This window comes from Sminthopsis crassicaudata, chromosome 2 (genome assembly GCF_048593235.1).
Source record: "Sminthopsis crassicaudata isolate SCR6 chromosome 2, ASM4859323v1, whole genome shotgun sequence".
NCBI classification, from domain to species: Eukaryota; Metazoa; Chordata; class Mammalia; order Dasyuromorphia; family Dasyuridae; genus Sminthopsis; species Sminthopsis crassicaudata.
Window position 1 is genome coordinate 250,357,130 of NC_133618.1, and position 20,264 is coordinate 250,377,393.

The window sequence follows — 20,264 nt, forward strand, 5'->3', positions numbered from 1 at the left end:
ATGTAATCATGCTAACAAAGAGAAAATATTCAAGATTTTTTAAAAACATAAACAAGGAAATTACATTATGCAAAATGGAGCCATAGACAGTAAGCCAATATGAATATTACACTCAATGTGCTCCAAATGCCTTAGCATCTAAATTCGTTAGGAAAAAAAAGCCTGAATTTCATAAAGAAGTAATACAACAATGTCAAGAAATTTTAATGCTTCCTCTCAATTCTAGGTATTACCAAAAGACAAAGCAGAAAACAAAGAACTTCACAAAGTGCTATAGAAATTAGAACTAATATACTCATGTTACAGTCTTAAAGAGACTACTAAAGAATACACATTTATCACATGAAACTTTTACAAAAACTGATCCCGTATTAGAGCATAAAGATATTTGAAACAAATGTGAGAAAGCAGAAATAACAAACAAATCCTTTTTAGACCATAATGCAATGAAAACAGTAATCAGTTCAGGAAGCATTTTTTAAAAATATGTATATAGATATAGACCAAAATAGAGAATTAACAATGAAATCTGAAATAATGGGTCAGAGAACAAATCATAGGAATAATGAATAACTGTGTGAAAAATAAATGATAATGATGAAATAACATACCAAGATTTCTGGGATGAATCTAAAGCAGTCCTCAGAGGGAAAAAGTATGTCCCTACAAACATACATTAACAAAATGGAAAAAGGATTAATGAACTGAAAAGCCAACAAAAAAAAAAAAAAAAAAAAAAAAAAAAACATACTAAAATAAGCATTTGAGATGATTTTTTTAAAAATTAGGAAAGAAATAAATTGGAAACAAAAAAAGATTACTAGTTCTTCAAAAAGGCTAATAAAATCGATAAACTAAATTAGCCAATGTAATTAAAAAGAGGGCAGAAAATCAAGCCGATAAAATAGCAAACAAAAAGGAGAAATTACACATATACACAAAAAAGAAAAAACACACAAAGAAATGAAAACAATTATCAGAACTTTATACACATATGCTAACAAAAATGAGAACACAAAAGAAAGGAACACCTTCAAAAGATACACCCAAACTAATTGAAAGCCAACTACAGATTATAACTAACCCAATATTAGAAAAAGAGATTTCAATTGCAAAGAAGAAACCCCCAATTCTGATGGATTCACAGGAGAATTCTGTCAAACTGACAACTTATCAAAGAAATCATTTATCATGACCAAGCTATTTGATTTTAGCTTAAAAATGAAAAAAAAAAAAAAAAAAAAAAAGGTTCAACATGAAGAAAATAATCAATCTGACTCATATAAAAAAAAAAAACAACAACAACAACAACAACATCCAAAATCACATAATTACTTCAAGAGACATAGGAAAAAATCTTTGACCAAGTACAAAACATATTCATTGCTAAAAATCCTATAAAACACATGCAGAGAATATTTTTTTACCATAAAGTTTAGTTTTTATCTAAAACCAAACCCCCCCCAAAAAAAAGCATCATATGCAATGAGAATATACTAAAAAATTTTTCCCAATAAATACAAAAATAAAGGAAAGGTGCTCACTTAGTACTATTACTTGATATAATTCTGGAAATTCTACAAATAACAATAAGACTAAGAAATTAAAGGCATGAAGACTAGCAAGGAGATAAAGCTATTTTATTTCTAAAATGTTGGTGATGTGATGATTTACTTAGAAAATCTGAGGAAATCAGCAAAAATATTAATTGATACAATAGCTTCAGCAAGATTGTAGACTATAAAACAAACCTTCAAAAAACAATAGTACTTTTATATAACAAGAAACTAAGAGGCAATATTAGAAAGAAAAATTTCATTCAAAATATTTATAAAATGCATATAATAATATAGATGATCAACTTCCCAATGCACACAAAATACTTGTATTGTGTCAATCACAAAGTGATCTTTTAAGATATAAAGAACAAATTTTAAAATTGGAGGAAAATTCAGTACTCAAAGCTAGATTATGCCAAAATAACAAAAATGACAGCACTACCAAAGTGAATTTAAGCTTTGAATGCCATATCAATCAAATTACCAATGGGTTATTTTACAGAACTTATCAAATTAATTTTAAAATTCAATAAAGTGCTAACCTAAAAAAATTTACTGTAAAAATTCTGATCATGAAAACCAAGAAAAGGTCCTAAAAGCACCATATATCAGCCTAAAGTCAATTCTCTTAAAGGAAATAAATGACTAGGGCAAAAAATTACCACCAAAAGAGATTTCAATTGCACTGAACCTACACAACCTCCCACCAGGCTAAAAGTAATGGAATCCAGCACCAATCCACTAAAATTCAACTATTCACAATCCAACACATACAAACCTAAATCAGGAACTTAAAAATCTCATGCCAGGGAAGCAAAAAAAAAAAAAAAACAGAGCTCAATAAAGATTTATTCCATCCTGAAAGCACCAAAAACTTGCAGGCCCCCAAACTGAAGTGACAAAATAGAAGAAGGTTATAATAGATCAGGATAAATAACCAAAGTTAACCAAACTCCCCCCAAAATCAGCAGAACCCAACACTAATAAAGTCCAAAGTCAAGAAGTAGGTTGGGAAAATAAGCAAATGGGGGGGGGGGGGGGAAGGGGGAGAGAACCCAGCCATAAAGGACTACTATGGTGACAGGACATGAAAACATTTGCATACAAAATCTACCACATGTGTCAAGCAAAGACAAATGAAGAGTGAGCATACATAAACCCAACAAAAATTTTTATCAGAGGTAAACAAAATAATAACAGCAAAGAAAAGGTAAACAAAGAAATCTAAAAGGGGGGGGGGATATTTTAAAAGCCAAATAACAGCAGGAGAGAAAAAAGTGGAAAAAGAAATGAGAGCTACAAAATAAAATTATAAAAAGAGAATTAATAGTATTATAAAAGAAAAAAAGAGATACAAAACATTAAGAAAATTATTTTAAAATTCACAAGTAAAATACAGAGTTAAAGTTAATAGCTGAAGAAGAATCTATTATGCTTTTTGCTGAAGTTAATAAAGGAGGGAAGGATAGCAATCATGATATCAGATAAAGCAAAAGCAAAAAAATAAATTTAAGAGATAAACAAGGAAATTACATTTCAATAAAAAATGTAACTGACAATGAAATAATATCAATACTGGACATAGTATATACTAGACCAAATGGCACAGAATGCAAATGCTTATAGGAAAAGTTAAATTATTATAGAATGAGATAAATAATAAAATTATACCACTAGGTAACCTCAATTTTTCCCTCGTGGATCTAATAAGAAGGTATGGAGATAAATAAGTGTTTTGAAAAGATATTAATATGATACGTCTCTGGAGAATATTGAATCTGAAATACAAAATATAGCTATTCATAGCTGCAATTCAAAAGAATTGATCATTGGGACATAAAAACCTCACCTAAAAAATGTAGAAAAGCAGAAATATTAAATATATATTTTTCAGACCATAATGCAATACAATTGCATTCAGTTAAGAACCTATGAACCACAGATTTAAAAACAGTTAGAAATTAAATAACCTAATCCTAAAAAATAAATATAAATAGTAAAATAAATAGGTCAAAAAGCAAATTATAAAATTAGTTTCATTACATATAATGACAACAGTGAAATAATATGTCAAAGTTCAAGGGAATGCAGCCAAAGCAGTATTTAGATGGAAATAAATAACTCTAAAAGTTTACATCAATAAAAGGGCAAAAAGAAAAGTCATATTAATGAATTGGACATGAAACAAAAAAGAGCTAAAAAATAAAACAAATTTTAACATTAAAATTAAATTTTTAATTTTTAAATTAGAATTTAAAACCAAAATAGAAATTCTGAAAATCAAAGGAGATATTAAAATTGAACAAAGTAAATGAATGTTTTAAATTTTTTTTTAAAAAAACCCACTGAGGGAAAACTGGGACACTAATACATTGTTGGTGGAGTTGTGAAAGAATCCAGCCATTCTGGAGAGCAATTTGGAACTATGCCCAAAAAGTTATCAAACTGTGCATACCCTTTGACCCAGCAGTACTACTACTGGGCTTATATCCCAAAGTGTTAGGATTACTAAGTTACACCAAAGAAATACTAAAGAGCAGAAAGAGACCTGTATGTGCCAAAATGTTTGTGGCAGCTCTTTTTGTTGTAGCTAGAAACTGGAAGATGAATGGATATCCATCAGTTGGAGAATGGTTGGGTAAATTATGGTATATGAAGGTTATGGAATATTATTGCTCTGTAAGAAATGACCAGCAGGAGGAATACAGAGAGGCTTGGAGAGACTTACATCAACTAATGCTGAGTGAAATGAGCAGAACCAGAAGATCACTGTACACTTCAACAACAACACTGTATGAGGATGTATTCTGATGGAAGTGGAAATCTTCAACATAAAGAAGAGCCAACTCACTTCCAGTTGATCAATGATGGACAGAGGTAGCTACACCCAGAGAAGAAACACTGGGAAGTGAATGTAAATTGTTAGCACTAATATCTGTCTGCCCAGGTTACATGTACCTTCGGAATCTAATGCTTATTGTGCAACAAGAAAATGGTATTTACACACATGTATTGTATCTAGGTTATATTGTAACACATGTAAAATGTATGGGACTGCCTGTCATCGGAGGGAGGGAGTAGAGGGAGGGGGGGGGATAATTTGGAAAAATGAATACAAGGGATAATATTATAAAAATATATATAATAAAAAAAAATAAAAAAAAAAAAAACCCACTGAACTAATAAAACCAGGACCTGATTTCTGGGGAGAAAGGACTGGAAAAGAATATTTGAAAGAATGTTCCAAATCACTAATAATTAGAAAAATGGTCAATCAAAACAACCCTAAGGTTTACCTTATACCTTGCAAATCAATAAAAATGATAAAAGATGGTAACAGTCAAAGCAGAAGGGAATGTGGGGGAAAGAAAACACAATAGTACATTGCTTGTAGAGCTGGAAATCAGTTACAATCATTTTGGAAAACAATGTGAAATCTACAAATAAAAAGCCTAATATGCCCATCATGCTTGTCATCATCAATGGAGCTAAAGTGCTTTAAATTTTACAAAGATATTTAGAATATTATTTCATTTGATTCTCACATTTCTCAGAGGCAGATATTATAGATAAGCAAATTAAAGCAGAAAAATTATGTTTTACCTAAAATCATACAGCTTGTATTTGCTGCAAAATTTGAACTAAGGTCTTCCTGATTCCTGATCCAACATTCTGTTCACTGCACCACTTAGCTACTTCATATAAAACAAAATATTTATAGTAGTAATTTTTATAATAACCAAAAATTGAAAATAATAAATTTTCATAGATTTGGGAAATGTGAAACAAATTATAGTACATAAATGTAATAAAGTGTCACAATGCTATAAGAAATGACAAATGCAATAAATACAGAGATACAAGGAAAGTTCTACATGAATTGATACAGAATGAAGTAAGCAGAGGCAAAAAAACAACAACTCCATCAAAAATAATAAAAATAAAAAATGAATCAAAAAATGCATGACCCATTATGGATAATTCCAATTACATCAAATTTTTTTAAAGCTTTGTATAAATTAAACCCAAAAGAAAATAGAAAATGGGTAGGAGAAAGGTTCATAGACAGCTTCTCAGATAAAGACATTATCTATCAAATCTATAAGAGTACAGCACACACACAAAAATAAAACATTTGTGTCTAATGAAAGTTATCTTGGGGCAGAAAAGAATTTTTTAAGTGCATAGCATAGAATAAAAGAAAATGAAGAAGGAAGCATAGAAAGTAGAATAGCTTTGAAAATGACAAGCAGTATTTATGTAGTTTTTCCAAAAAAAAAGTAAAGTGTAAAATGTAAATTCAAGGTTTTACTGTGAATCCTCTTTTTAAATTGTGCTGTGTACGTGGAAATGTTTTTCTTTTTTGTTTTTGTATTTGAGTTCAAAATGAATTTTTTAAAATGAGTTAAAAAAAAAAAAAAAAAAGAATGTGTGGTCCAATGAAAGGGAAATAAGACCTCACTAATTTTTTAAAACTGCAGTAAGCATGATAAATATGGAAAGATATACTCCGCCTCCTATCTCCTCCAAAAGCTTGCCCACATAATTATCCTGCCTCTTTAATCTGCAGTCTTTCACCTGGTTGATCTGTTTCCTACCAAGATACTGTTTAGGTAAGACAAAGATGTAAGCTGAAGTCTCTTATTTGCTTTTTTCTGTTTGTTTTTCATATTTTAAGTGAAGGAGATTGGAGATGCTCATGAACTTATGACTTATGAAAGGCCAAGGTATAAACTGTAAGAATTCAGGAGGCAAAATTCATATTAAGATTTTCCCAAAAGCCTATTTAAGAAGAAAGGTTCCAAACAATTTACTTGACTTAGCCTAGTCTTAAGTAATCATGCTATGTTTCAAAACAAATTAGTAGGGTAAATACTAGGTAAAAACAAATTAAAACCACTATACCTAGAAACTGAATTTGTATAGGAGAGACTATACTTCCCAGCCAGGTGTTGGAGGGAAATATTTGTCACTTCTGTTATTGATATAAGCTTACCAGTATTTCTTTAAAAAAAATTATTTTTTATAATCTGCAATCTCTATATATGCTGGCTCCTTCCACTCTTGTTTATAAACACACCCAAGCCTTGCCTTCACGTGACCCTATTACACTATTAGTTTATCCTTTATCTTTACCTATGCTACCATTTATGTCAATCTCCTAGAAAAAAAAAAAAGAAAGAAAAGCTGTATATATTCCATTTCCTTTCCACTTAATTCTCCACCTTTTTTAGTATGGCTTTCAAAATCATTACTAAATAAATAATTCTCTCCAAAATTAACAGTAATGCCTTGTCAAGTCAAATGTACTCTTCTCAGCCTCTTGTTCCTGAAAGCTGCAGTATTTGACAATGTTGAAAAAAGCACCCTCAGATACTATCATGTTTTGTCATTATACTCATCTCTGGGATCTCCCCTACCTATATGAACAATCTACTCAGTCTCCTATGCAAGATCATTATCTATGTCTTGTCCCTATGGGTGAATATACCCTATGATGCTGGGTTCCCTTTTCATCTATCTTTCTATACCTTTCTCAACAATCTGATCAACTCCATGGCCTCTATGTAGATTACTCCCAAATGCCTATATCCAGACCTAATCTTTTTCCTGAGCTCCATTTCTTAGCTCCAGCTACTAATTGAATATTTCCAACCAAATACTCCACAAGTATAACATACTTGATGTATCCAAAAAATAACTGATTTTTTCTCCTAAACCTCCTTCTAACTTTCTTTCTGTTAAGGGCAGTATCGTTCTTCTAGTCACCTGGATTTGAATCTTTTTTTCCTTCATTCAAATAAGATATTTTGTAAAGCACTCTTCACATAGGACTTGGCATAGAGTAGGCATTTAATAAATAGCTGATGCCTTCTTTTGACAGCCACTACTCTAATTCAAGCCTTGATTATTTTTACAACATCCTAGTTGGCCTCCCTACTCATCCCTCCTCACCCCACCTCCAGAAAGCAATTAGGTGTCACAGTGGATAGAGTACTAGGACTGGAGTCAGTAAAACCCAAGTCCAAAACAAGCCTCAGACACTTACCAGCTGTACATAAATGAGCAAAACACTTAACCACTGTTTGCTTCAGTTTTATCAAATGTAAAATGAGGATAGCAGGACATGCCTAGTAGGACTATTGTAAAATTCAAATAAAATATTAACGCTATACCTGGCACATAATCGTTATTGTCCTTCATGCTCAAAAGGGCCAAAATGACACCACTATTTCAGAGTCAAGGTACAGTATGTCTAATTGTGACTGATCAGCCAATGTGAGTTTGAAAGGCTCCATCCCAGATCAGACACAAATAATGCATATGAACATTTGGAGTGGAAATGTCTCTAACATTACACATCTCATATTTCTTTTGACCTAATGCAATTCTACTTTGCTAATAAAGCACAGCACCTTATTAAATGTGGTCCACTTGCCACACTGGGTCATTCTTTACCAGTGTCACCCATGTCTCACAATTGATTCCTAAGTTTTTCATAAAGTGTCCTTGTAACAGTTCTTCTGACCTCCATGTGAGTGCTTCCCCTGTGTGAGCTTTCCATAAAAGTATTTTAGTCAAACATACATTTGGCATTTATACATTTATACAACATGGCCAGTTCATCAGAATTACATTCTCTGCAAGTAGAATGTGAATGCTTGCTTGTTCAGCTAGAGAAAAAACCCCAGTGTCTGGTATCTTATATTGCTAGGTGATCCTCAGAATCTTTCTAAGACAATTCCAACAGAAGAGATTTAGTTTGTTGACATGACAATGGTATACTAGTCCAGGTTTCACAGGCCTATAACAATGAGATTAACACATTGCCTCAATAGACCTTCAGTGTGGGTAGGCAGCTAATACCTCTTCTCTCCCATATTTTCCTTCAGAACCTCCCAAACACTGAACTAACTCTGGCAATGCATTTGTCAACCTCATTTTCCATGTATACATACATCCCTGGAGAGTATATTACCCAAGTAAATTAACTTATCCACAACATTAAAAATTTCTCCATTTGCTGTAATCAGTGGTTCCACATATGGATGGTACAGTGCCGACTGGTAGAGAACTTCTGTTTTTTAAGGATAACTGTTAGGCCAAAATTACCATAAGTAATGGAAAATGAATACTTATTCCTGTTGCATCTCAGTTTCAGAGGCTGCACAGATTGGACAATCTGTGAACAAAAAGCCCACACCAACATTCCCTCAAATTTAGTCTTAGCTTGAAGCCTTTTCAAAGTAAATAATTCACTGTCAATATGGTAGCTGAACTTGATGCCATTTTTATTTTCATTGAAAATGTCCAACAACACTACTGAAAATATCATGCTGAAAAGCATGGGAGCAAATATACAGCTCTGCTTCATTTCACTGATGACTGGGAAAACAAAAGAGCATTAACCATTATCCAGAATCCATGCAAGTATTGCACTGGTATACAATATTGATGAACTTCTATAGGCAACCAATTTTTTCCATTATCTTCCACTGGCCATCATGATTGGCATTATCCAAAGGTCTTGATCAGGTAAACAAATTTTGTATATAGGCTTCTATTCTGCTCCTGGAATTTCTCCTGGAGTTGTCAAAACAGCAAATAACAGACTGACTGTTTCTCAAGCCTTTTTAAAGCCACCCTAACTCTCAGATTGTGAGATTATCTTCCAGGTGAAGCATAAACCTATTAAGAAGGAGTCTAACAAGAATCTTGCTACGTTGACTAAGAGAGACTTTGCTATAATTGTTACAAGACAACCTGTTTCTATTTTCCTTTTTAGAGATGGACACTGGAGTCCTCCTTAAATTCTTGGGGAATAATCTCCTCTTGCCATATAATCCAGGTGATTTCAGTCAGTTTTTGTATGAGCAATATGTCCCCTGTCTTGTAAATCTTAACTGGAACAGCATCACCATCAGTGTTTTAGCATGAGAGGATCCTGACAGATTCAAAGCCTCTTCTTCAGCTGGAAGTTTAGTTAGAGAGGAACTGACTTCAACTTGAGATATATGGTTAATGGCTTCAGGATTGGTTGATGAAAGTCTATTGAGAACATTATAAAAATGTTCAACTCCAAATGTCTTGGATCATGGCCTTATTACTAATTAATGTGGCTCCATTGGCACTGAGAAGTTGAAATGCACTATATGTCTTTTGCCCATAAATAGCTTTCAAGGCATCACAAAGGCACTTTGGATTGAGCCAAGAATCTTGCATCTCTCTAAGCTTCACTTGCACTTTATTTCTGATGGAGTTATATGCTACCTTCTCAGAAACAATTGAACTATATTGCCAGTAAACTCTATGAAGTTCTCATTTCTTGTTTAACAACTTCTGAATTTCCCATCATTTCTGTCAAACCAATCTTGATGTTTATAAGTGTTCTGGCCCATGCAAATGGCCCATGTAATTGCAGTGCTATACACCACTTTCACATCTTGTCTGTTTCTTCTCCTTACAATGACAGTCTATTAAATGTCAATGTTAGTTATGAGGATGCATTCACCAAGTTTTATTGCATTTAAGTAAATGGAAGAAAGTGTGGGTGATAAGGTGGTTATGAGACACAGAGGTCTTCAGTAGTAAGTGACCACCACTATTTTTGTTTACAACTCCATTCTTCCCAAGGACTCTGGGACATATCTGATAGTCTGTGCCTGCTCTAGCATTAAGATCACCCAGAATTACAAGTTTCCCCTCTTTCAGCACATTGATAAGGGTCTCCAAGGATGATAGTGGCATGGCACTTTCCTGTAAGCAATCTGATATAAGTCATACAATGTACAATCATTTTAAATATTTTCTTCCTTAGTCATGTTATCAAAGAAAAATCAAAACAAAAGGGAAATGAGAAAGGAAAAAAAAGGTAAAAGTAATATATTTCAATCTGCATTCAGTGTCCATAATTGTTCATGAGCCTGTTGTTCACTCCTTTGGGGAAGTATTTAAGTTTCTTGACTAGATTAGTTGTGACTGCAAAAGCTATGCCAACTTCAGGTGCTCCTCAGCATTGTGGCAACTCCAGGAAAAAAAAAAAAAAAAGTGTTTCCACTTAATAAGCTATCCTTCATTTGTCAGTCTTGTTTTACTAAGGGCTGTTATTTGGATATGATACCTGCTGATTTGTCTCACAACAGAACTGTGTATACTCTTTGATCAAGCAATACTACTATTGAATAGAGAAAGAAAAAAAAATAGAAAGAAGAGAGAAGAGAAGAGGAGAAGGAGAGGAGGGGAAGGAAGGAAAAGCAACAGAAGTGAAGTGAAGGGAGGGGAGAGGAGGGGACGGGAGAAGGAAGCAATAAGAAATGATGAGCAAGATGATTTCAAAAAACCTGAAAACACATGAACTGATACAAAATGAAATGAGCAAAACCAGGAAAATATTGTACACAGTAATAGCAAATTGTATGATGATCAACTGTGGGTGACGTATTCTCAGCATACAATAATCCAAGACAATTCAAAAGGATTCATGTTAAAATATGCTATCCATGTGATGTCAAGGAACTGGAAACTGAGGGAATGCCTATCAACTGGGGAATGACTGAAAAAGTTCTAGTAAATAAATCTAATGGAATACTATTGTTCTATAAGAAATGATGAGCACGCTGATTTCAGAAAATCCCAGAAAGACTTACATGAATTGATGCTGAGTGAAGTGAGCAGAATTAGAAGAACACTGTGCACAGTAACTAACAGAAAGATTATGTGATAATCATTAAGCTCTTCTCAGCACTATAATGATCCAAGACAATTCCAAGTGACTTGGGGTGGAAAATGCTATCGGCAACCAGAGAAACAATAATCGAAACTGAATGAGGATTGAAACATACCTTTTTTTCCCCTCTTTCTCATTTTCCTTTTGTTTTGATTTTTCTTTTACAACATGACTAAAGAAGAAATATGTTTAAAATGATTGTACATGTTTGACATATTAGATTGCTTGTTGTTTTGGGGAGGGTGGAAAGAGGGAAGAGAGAGAGAAAAAATCTTATAAAAGTGAATGATGAAAACTATTTTTACATGTAATAGGAAAAAATTATACTATGGGGGAGGCAATGAAATAAAAACTGCTATCCATATCTGGAAAAGGAACAGATCACGTCTGAATGCAGACTGAGGCATATTTTTTCCACTTTATTTTTTCATGTTTTTCCCTTCATTGATCTGTGTGTTCTTTCATATGCATATATTTTGCATAACTGAACATGTATAGCCTATATTAAATTGCTTATTGTCTCAGGGAGCATGGAGGTGAAGGGAAAAGGGAAAATTTGGTACTCAAAAAAAAAATTACTAAATGAATTTACATGTAAGTAATTGGGGAAAATATTTTTTTTTAATGAGTTGTTTGTATTTCAGGTCTGCTGGATTTTGTGTGCATGTTCCATATACCAATGGTAAGTAGAATCTTCTTCACAAAAAATTTTAACCCTTTTGGGTTTTTTTGTGTGTTTCAACCACATGGTAGAATTCCTGCCTGCCACAATAAGCATACCAGGGTTAGATTGGGTAAAGCAGATCATTTTTAGGGCACCTTTTATAGCCCCTTCTTCATGCCACAGGTGGGCTATGAAGCTCTTTAAAAAGACTGCTCAGAACTCAAAGAACAACCAAATCCCACCACTTCTTCAGCCAAGATAGAATACAACTCTATGGCCTAGGTCGCCTAGGTTCAGGATTGTAACTACAGCTCCTGCTGCTTCATCACTTGCCCATCTCCACAGATCTTTGAAGTAGGTAAATGGTATGGGTGTGGCCATTTGACTCATGCATAAATTAGATTAAAGTAAGGCAAAGCTGTGTAAAGTAGTCAACCTCATTCTCTTTTCCATCAGAGTCCAGGGACAAGGGAGGTCAGAATGATTGTCAATGGCATGGGATTCAGGGGATGACACTAGTGTCTTCAATGTCCTAAACAAGCTCTAAGCACTTCACAGCATCTGCTTCTGTCACATTAATGGCCTGATGGAACAAAATGTTCACATCTACCTATTCCACTAAGAAAGTCTTTATGTGCTTGGGGTAGACATCCCACTAATCACCAATGAGTTTTAAAAGCCCCTCAGTTACCTTGACAAATAATAGGTGCTATATAAATGCTTATTCCCTTCCTCTTCCCTCTGCCCTGACTCAATTTCCTCCTTTCTCTAAGCCATTCACTACAGTACTGCAAAACTGATATTCCTAAAGCATAGGTTTGACCAACTCACTCCCCTGCTCAGGAAGCTTTAGTAACTCCTTTTGCCTCTTGAATAAAACAAAAATTCCTCTGCTTGTCATTTTAGGCTCTTCATAATATGGTTTTGGCCTCTGTTTTGTTTATTACTTATTACTTTAATATATTCTATAATCCAGCCTTTTTGCTTTTTCCTTTTCATGGCATTTCATCTTCTACATAGGCTGTCCCATTCCTGAAGTGCACTCCTTCTTCACTACTGTCTCTTAAAAATATCACTTTTTTGAATAATATGCCTAAAAGGCATTACCATCCAAATGTTCCTGTAAGCAAATCAAACTCAACAAGCTCGTAATGGATTCTTTTCACCAAAAATCATGTCATTATTTCTGTCATCTTTCTTTGCCATCATTCACACAGTCTTCCACTTTGAAAATCTTAGTGTGATATATTGTATCTAGGTTATATTGTAACACATGTAAAATGTATGGGATTACCTGCCATGGGGGGGAGGGAATGGAGGAAGGAAGGGGATAATTTGGAAAAATGAATAAAAATAAATAAATAAATAAAAATTTAAAAAAAAAGAAAGAAAAAAAAAAAAAGAAAGAAAATCTTAGTGTGAACTTTTATTCTTTTCCTTCCTCAACTGCTTATTAGAACCCATAGCTTACTTCAAAACTTAGTCTAAGTACCACCATTCCAAGACTAGGACTTTCCAACATTCTCCCGGACATTAGTGTCTATCTACTACCCTAAAAAAATATGCTTTATCTAGTTTGAATATATTTTGCATTTATATCATATGGTTAAAAGCAAAATGGTACAAAGGTACATGTTGCAGAGAAAAAGAAACGAATAAAATTAATTTTGTCATATACTCAAAGGTAACAAGAGATATTATTTAATGAATATGTGATTATTTTTATTGCAGAATTAATGAAAAGTATTTGTAAAAATATCATCATTAGAACAACTGCAATTTACATACCAGCTTCAGTTTCTGAGGGTAAAATGGTAGAAAAAGAAATTCTACAAAGCACTAGATAAGACCCTGAAAATCAAATCAAGATAGATTCTAATTCTAATATTTGCAGACTTCAATGTAAGCATAAGAAAAGTAAAAATATATTAGAAAAAATAGTTCATTGGAAACTGAGCAGATGCCCATCAGCTGGGGAATGGCTGAATAAGTTATGGCACATAAATGTTATAAAATATTATTGTTCTATAAGAAACAATCAGCAGAATGATTTCAGAAAGGCCTGGAAACATTTACATGAATTAATGCTAAGTGAAATGAGGAGAACATTGAACACAGCAACAATAAGATTATGTGATGATCAATTCTGATAAATGTGGCTCTTTTCAACAATGAGGTAAGTCAGGCCAATCCCAATAGAACTGTGATGGAGAAAGCCATCTGCATTCAGAAAGAGGACTGTGGGGACTGAATGTGGATCACAACATAGCATTTTCACTTTTTTTTTGTTATTTTTTTTGTTGGTTTTTGTTGGTTTTTGTTGATGTTGTTGTTGTTGTTAGCTTGTTTTTTGTTTCCTCATTTTTTTTCCTTTTTGATCTGATTTTTCTTGTGTAGCATGATAAATGTGGAAATATATATAGAACAATTACATATATTTGATATATAATATTGGATTGCTTCCTTGGGGGGGGGTGTTAGAAGAGGAAGGAAAAGGGTTTGGAAAATAGGGTTTTGCAGGAGTGAATGTTGGGGACTGTCTTTGCATGTGTTTTAAGAATGAAAGCTATTATTATTTTTTTTAAATAGAATGAAATAACTTTTAAAAAGGGAGGGGGGAATATGGTTCCATTCTAATAGAATGAGAGAGGCTAAAGATTTGTAGACTACAAAGATACCTGAAATAACAGCATATGAAATTGATTATATTTTGCTAGACAGGAAAACCCTTCTTAATGATAAGGCAGTTATTCTTTTTTAAATTTAAATTTTCCCCCTCCACCTCATACTAAAGATAGTTACCATTTGACACAGATTTATAAATATGCATAAAACTATAGTATCCTTACTTCTTTATATCAGTTCTTCCTCTACCGATTGGTAGCACCTTCCTTCATAGGTCCTTTGTAATTGATTTGAGTATTTATAATATTCAGAATTACTTGGCTGTTCACAATTATTCTTCAAACAATACTGTTACCATAAATAACAATCTCTTGGTTCTGCTTATTTCACTTTTCATTATTCACCTGAATCTTTCAGTGTTTTTCTAAAATCAACCTCATCATTTTTAATAGCACAGTAAAAATACATGGCCTACAATTTAAATGACTTAAGATTAAAATATTAAAACAAAATGATGAAAAGGCTGTCCAACTAAGGGAATCTTAACTTACAATAAAAAAAAAAATTGCTTCATAATTTTCTGACCAAATTGCCTAAACTACAAATAATAAAAAAAAGTTAATTTCATCTGTCTGAACATTCCAGGTTAGTGTAATTTTTCAAATCAAAGACTTCTAGTAATAATAACAATTTGCCTTCATAAAACAAATGCCTCTCAAGTGGAACACAAGTACAGATTCTTCCATGTTTCATAGGCTTCACTAAATGTCTACCCTAATCACCATTCTCTCCATTGCTAAGCTTCAATCTTTTCCCTCTCCACTAGTTGCTTTTTGATGTTTACAAATACCCCTAATTCTCCTCCACCTTTAAAAATCCTCAATAGATTCTAACTTCCCCATGAATTTTTTCTCTTCTTTCTCTTCTCAAAAAAGCTATCTCCATTTTCTCCTCTCTTCTAAACTCTCTGAAATCTGGCTTGAAAACATATCATTCAAAGGCTTTGTTTCTAAAGTATATAGAGAATTGACTGAAATTTATAGGTATTCAAATCATTCTCCAATTGATAAATGGTCAAAGGATGAATAGACAATTTTCAGATGAAGAAATTAAAACCATTTCTAGTCATATGAAAAGGTTCTCTAAATCACTTGTTGATCAGAGAAATGAAAATTAATGAAAATGAAAACAGAGAAATGAACATTAAGACAACTCTGAGATACCACTACACATCATTCAGATGTGATGATAGGAAAAGATAATAATGAATATTGGGAGGGATGTGGAAAAACTGGGACACTAATACATTGTTGGTGGAGTTGTGAACTGATTCAACCATTCTAAAGAGCAATTTGGAACTATGCCCAAAGGTATATCAAACTGTGCATATCATTGATATAGCAATGTTTCTAGTGGCTTTGTGTCCTAGATCATAAAGGAGAGTACATGTACAAAAATGTTTGTGACAGCCCTTTTTGTAGTGGCAAGAAATTTCTTGACCTCTCTATATCATTAAAACCAGCTTACTACCAATTTCTGCTCCCCTCTTGATTTTCATGATTGTTCTGTCTTAATTTTCCCCCTATCTATCTAATTCTCCCTCTACCTATACCCTTCCTGGTTTCCCTTGAGATTCAGCTCAAGTGCCAGCATAAGGAACATGAGTTCCTTCCTGGTCTCTCAGATATTACCCACCTGATATGTTACTTTTTATCTTTTGTTGTCCCCCTCCGTTAAACAATGAGCAATGTAAGTAGGACTATTTTCATTTTGTTTACCAGTACTGAGCACAGCATCTGGAACACCGTGGCCATTTAATAAATATTTGTTGACTAATCCAAACATGTGATCAGTGACTTCGTGTATTTTACTCAAGAAAAAGCATAGAGCTAAGTTACAAAAGATTTACCAGAAAAATGCACTGACTACAAGATGATAGTGGTTTTTTTCCTAATTAATTTTAAGAAATCACTGACATTTTTACATAACAAAATTTACAGAGTTCTTTAAAAACATTCTTCTCACATAGATACTATAGGTATGTACTAAAGCAATGAAGAATTATAATTGATCTTTGAAGAGCTATATAGTCTAATGAAATCACAGATCTTAGAAGTAATGAAATTTCATAAACTACAGAACACAAAATTAAATTATTAATTTAAACTTTAGACATTAAAAAATTTCTGTATTCATAAGATCAATGATTTTTTTTTCTTTTTAAAGAGAGGAAACACACTTCCATGCAGAAAGATGACACTCACGATGCAAAATGAAACATAAATTGTTTGAATATGGTCAATGTGAGAACTTGTTTTGATTGACCATGCATATTTAGTGGGTATTTTTTTTTTCCTGAGGCAATTGGGGCTAAGTGACCTGCCCCGGGTCACACTGCCAGGAAGTGTTAAGTGTCTGAAGCCAGAAGGGATATAAGAGAAAAAATATTTTTGTTAACTAAAAACATTTAATAAAATTTAATTGATTCTTAAAAGGAAGTTTAGAAAAACTAATATAGAAGCCATATCATGACTCACTGTACTTTTTTCTGTTTTAAATAAAATTGGAAACAGTTCAATCAACAAAAGAGTAAAAAATATAAAGTTTTTTAAAATATTCAAAATGCTCATCCGAAGTTTCCATTTCAACTGAAATTAATCGAGAAGACCATGAATAATGTAGCCTATAGCTCACCCACCACAACCATAAAATAAAGACACCCCACTTCAATCCTGACCAACACAATAATTTCCTTAATGAATCAAACAAATCTAATGCCATTACCACTTCAACCTCACCAGACATTACAAACCACACCATTTCTATTAACAAAGTAAGAAGTAACATTCCAAAAGCCACTATATTTCCAACTCAACTTTCCGGGTACTCCTCCGTTGCTATAGCTGCAGTATAACCAAACACCACCAGCATTCCTCCTAAATAAATTAAAAAAAACAATTAAACCTAAAAAAGTACTATTCAAACTTACAACAATTGCGCACCCTACACCCCAACTAGCTACAAGTCCCAAGCCTCCATATCCCAGAGATGGTTTGGAGGCAAAAGCAACAAACCTGAAAATCAGTGGCAAAGACAATAAAAAAATTATTATCACTTCCATTATAATTTTAGTATGGACTCTAACCATAACCTATGGCATGAAAAACCATTGTTGGTAATTCAACTACAAAAACCTAATGACCAATCTATGCAAAACTCATCCACTAACAAAAATCATTAACCACTCATTCATTGACCTTCCTACACCCATATATAACATTTTGTTATATTCTCTGTAAATCAGTATCATCATTCAAACAGAAAAGTATTAGTTTTTTGACAGAAAGAATGAATACACTATCTTTTTGCCTTTTTTCAATTGATATTCAGGAAAACAAAGAAAAAAAAATTTTAAACTAAAACTCAGGTCAATCAGATAAAAATCAATGGGGAAAGAACAGCAAAACAAGATGAATTTTAAAAGGCAAAAAGTCTAATATTAATAACCAAATTTTAGAAATCATTTTTCACTTCTACCAATACTTCGAAATTAATAATGAGAATGAAAAACATGAAAAATACAATAAAACCTAAAAACATGATAACCAAGCTTCTTTTATATATTGTTACACTGTTTGTATTTCCCCAAACATAATGCATTAAATTTCTGTTATATATAACCCCATTTTTGTACAACAATCAACAAAAATCAAACTAAGACCCTAGAAAATATTTTTAAATCTCATTTAAAATACAAAAAATTTTTTTACTAAATTTAGAAGGACTACATCTTAGTAAATTCTACTAACTTGTATGGATTGATTTTTCTCCCTGATATTAAGTTCTCCAAAACCGTGCAAATCTAATGCTTAAAGCATTCACCTAGCAACCCTCCCTCACAGCTTCCATATTCATTAGCAAGGACACAAAGTGGATTGATGGGTTTATCAGCATTTGGAAAACCAACCTATGAAGAGAAAGGGCTACTACCTTCTAGAATGTAATATAGAGACCCCAAAGAGAATCTCCAAGAAGCTAAGGAACCAAAAAGTAGAGATAAAAAAGGAAAAAGTTCAACGCATGCATGCCTGCAAGTAAAAAAAAACACTCAGTTAGAAGATGAATTGTTTTGTGCCAGTAACAGCAAAAAGGCCAGTAATTCTGGATTGCAGAGATACAGAAGGTAAAGTTATAAGAAAACTGAACTATCTATTAAGTTATGAAGGACTTTTTAAAAAAGCAAATCAGGAATTTTATATTTTATCCTGGTGGCAATAGGGAGCTCCAGGAGTTTACCAAGTAGTAAGGTTATAATCAGATTTGAATTTTACAAAAATCGCTAAATTAATAGGGACTGAATTAGGGAAAGGCCTGAGGCAGGCAGATTAACCAGCACTACAACAGTCCAGTTATGAGGTAGTGAGGATCTTCTCCAAGTTGGTGACATTGTAGAGAAAAAAATATATATAAAAGAGATACTATAAACATGGAAATGAAAAGACTTGACAACTGACTGTATATGGGAGTCAAGAATGAGGAGTGAGAGGGGGCAGCTAGGTGGGGAAGTGGATAGAGCACCAGCCTTGAATTCAGGAGGATCCGAGTTCAAATCTGGTCTCAGACACTTAACACTTCCTAGCTGTGTGACCCTGGGCAAGTCACTTAACCCCAGCCTCAAAAAAAAAAAAAAAAAAAAAAAAAAAAGAATGAGGAGTGAGGTTAACACAAGGTTTCAAGCCCAGGTGTCTTTGAGAATGCTGGTACTGACAGTAACTGCAAAGTTAGGGGGGCGGAAAGGTTTTGGGGAGAAAGATTTATTTCTGTTTTGATTTCTATCATATTTCTATATGTCTATGATCCATTTTTAGATAAATGGATAACTGGAGCTATGAAACTAAAAGGGGGGAAGAGAAATTATGGCAGTATAAGTAGATCTAAGAGTAATATATATACATAGAAATAATCAGTATAACCATGGGAGTTAATGAGATCATCAAGAAAATAGTGTAAAGGAAGAGAAGGCGGCAAAGAACAGAATTTGGGAGAAACCTACAAGTAGCAAGGATAAACTGGATAAAGATCTAGCAAAAGATAGACAAAAGGAATAGTCAAACAGGTAAGAATAGAACCAAAAGAGAGCAGTGTCTCACCTACTCTTCCAGAGGAAAAAACCTTGTAGTGAAATGAGAGTATTAAGAAGAGGATGGTTCTGTTAAAGGCTTCATTTCTAAAATATATAAAGAATTGACTGAAATTTATAAGAATTCAAGTCATTCTCCAATTGATAAATGATCAAAGGATGAACAATTTTCAGATGAAGAAATTAAAACCATTTCTACTCATATGAAAAGGTGCTCTAAATCACTTTTGATCAGAGAAATGCAAATTAAGACAACTCTGAGATACCACTACACACCTGTCAGATTGGCTAAAATGACAGGAAAAGATAATGATGGAGGAGATATAGGAAAACTGGGATACTATTACATTGTTGGTGGAGTTGTGAATAGATCCAACCATTCTGGAGAGCAATTTGGAACTATGCTCAAAAAGTTATCAAATTGTGCATACCCTTGGTCCAGCAGTGTTTCTACTGGGCTTATATCCCAAAGAGATTTTTAAAAAAGGAAAGGGACCCACATGTGCAAAAATGTTTGTGGCAGCTCTTTTTGTAGTGGCAAGAAACCAG

The 20,264-nt window shown here is 33.1% G+C and overlaps 1 protein-coding gene across 1 annotated transcript in view; it reads right to left on the minus strand.

Moving 5' to 3' along the window:
• Positions 1-20,264, minus strand: part of TAF4 (TATA-box binding protein associated factor 4) — a 153,219-nt gene that overhangs the window by 75,765 nt on the left and 57,190 nt on the right. The gene's annotated exons all lie outside the window — the stretch shown is intronic.